Genomic DNA, 2597 nt, shown 5'->3' with positions numbered 1-2597 from the left:
GGGAAATAGAAATTCTTCCTTGGCCATTGCCCTACTCAGAGCAGTGTTCCAACTAATACAGAGGATGAAATGAAAGCAAGTACATGTGCATGTGCAGATTTATGTGTGAAACTGTTACATAGACTGGGAAATAAGTTCCCTTTCCTGAGATGAGGCTTTGTACTGGTGCTAGGAGCCTTTGCTCTTGGATTGGACCATTTTTACTTCCAGCATGACATTTTCTATATGGATTTTAAACTACATCCTGCTACAGAATGTGTATAACAGGTACACCAAAGTGCCTTTGCTAAAAGGCACTACTCTTCAGCCTCACAAGGTAGCTAAATGCAGAATAAATATCTGTCCCCTCTGCCTTTATTTTTCACACTTCATTTTTGGGGAGATGAGACTCCTGCTTAACTATATACATAATCATACTAAAATTTTGATAAATAAAATTTTACTTATTTTTATTGTATGTGTATGGATGTTTTGCTTGCATGTATGCCCATGCACCATGTGCCTGTATTACCAGAGGAGGCCAGAAAAAGACATTGGGTCCCTTTGGAATAGGAGTTATAGACATTGTTAGCTGCCATATGGGTGCTGGGATTCAAACTTGATTCCTCTGCAAGAACAAGCAGGGCTCTTAACTACTGAATCATATCTTGAGCCACATATAAGCACACTAAATTTTCAAGGAGTGTCTAAAAACCAGTGATATCTAATCTATGCTTCCTATGTTCAAGGTAGAATAGACAGAGGTAAGAGCAACTGAAATATTTTACTGTCAACATTTAGTGTCTTACTCAAGACCCCAGGAAATCTCTAGTTATTTTCCTAAATTTTCAGTTACCTTGCATTTCAGACAGAGAATAGCACATAGACAAATCACCCCAGGATGAAATCACCAACAAGCAGGAACACTTGTCTGGAGAAAATCAGGTTGTCACATCTAGTGACAGGTACTTCCCAGGGGCTCATCTTTAAAATCAAGCCTGAGGCAATGATCAACCAAATTATTTATAGACTCAATTGCATACTCCTCTTACTCCTGCCCCTCTCACCCTCTGCTCCTCTTACCACCTGCTCCTCCTACCACCTGCTCCTCTCACCCTGCCCCTCTCACCCTTTGTTCAGTTCATTCTGTTTTAGCTCAAGGCTCATGTCAGTGTTCACAATGAGCTTCATCTCCATATTTCCCAAATGCCCATCTGAAATAAAACCATTTCTTGTCCTTTTGCCTTTACTTTAGTTTATTTTCTTTGGAATAATTTCCTGCCTGGCAGTTAGGATTCCAGAGATCTCTGATCTAGCTAGGACTTAGTTAAAAGGAGAAATCATCCATCTTTTGTCTTCAGAAATGTATATCCTGGTTTATTTTAGGCAACAATGAAGCAGAGGGCTTCCCCAAATCTGCTTCTCATTTGCCTTTAGCTCAAGAATCTCCATGGCCAGATGTTTTGCGAATGTCATACTCAGGTCTTCCACACTGTGACTGGAAGAAGGAAACTGGAGAACAAAATTAAATTATGGAGATGGGGGTAAAATCAAGGCAGACATGAGCAACTAAGAGCCCTGGAGGAGAAATACAGACCTCAATAGATCCCTACTTGTTGAACTAACTTCCACTAATGCTGAAGAATATGTTTCTTCCACACGTTTCATTTTTTCCCCATATACTTTTCCCATACACACATTATTTAATTGTATTCCCAATAATTATGCCAATGAAAACTATGTGAAATTATGAGGAAGAGATGAGGCAAATCTTGACTAAAAGATACCTGGTGTTATAGTGAATTAAAAATACTTGAAAACATGAGCAATAAAGTTGAGTGGGGAGTGGACGAGGAGAGTACTGAAAGAGACTACTGGAAAGGACTCTATTTCCAAGTCAGGTAAAAATGTGGCACAAAGGAATCTCCTAGAAATCTGCAAAGATGACCCCAGCTAAGACTCCTAAACTAGACATCCCCTGTGACCAGGCAAGACTTCAAGGAGAGGGAGTGGGAAATCAACCTAGTCACATTGATGGGTGATATTGTTCTGTATGCTGTGAATATGTGTTGCTCTGATTGGTTGATAAATAAAGCTGTTTGGACAATGGTGAGGCAGAATAAGGTTAGGTGGGATATTCCAATTAGAGAGAGAAAGGAAGAGAGAGGAGACGCTGCTAGCCGCCACCAGGAGAAGCAAGATGTAAAGTACCGGTAAGCCACAAGCCACGTGGCAATATACAGATTTATAGAAATGGGTTAATTTAAGATGTAAGAACTAGCTAGTGAGAAGCCTAAACCAATAGCCTATGTAGTTTGAAAATAATATAAGTCTCTATGTGTTTATTTGGGTCTGAGTGGCTGTGGGCCCAGGCCAGACCTGAGAAAACTCCAGCTACACTGCATAACCTTCAAACCTACAGTCTGTACTGCCTATAGAATGTGCTGGGGTAAGGATGGACTAGAGATTGAGGGAGTGGCCAACCAATGGCTGGTCTAGCCTAAAACCCATGACAGGAGAGTAAGCCCATCCCTGACACTGCCTGGAATACCAGGAACCACAGGCTAGATGACCCAGAGACCTAGGATAGAACCAAACACGACTGGAGAAAAAAATAT

This window comes from Peromyscus leucopus, chromosome 4, assembly GCF_004664715.2.
Source record: "Peromyscus leucopus breed LL Stock chromosome 4, UCI_PerLeu_2.1, whole genome shotgun sequence".
Lineage (NCBI taxonomy): Eukaryota > Metazoa > Chordata > Mammalia > Rodentia > Cricetidae > Peromyscus > Peromyscus leucopus.
This window is presented reverse-complemented; position numbering follows the sequence as displayed.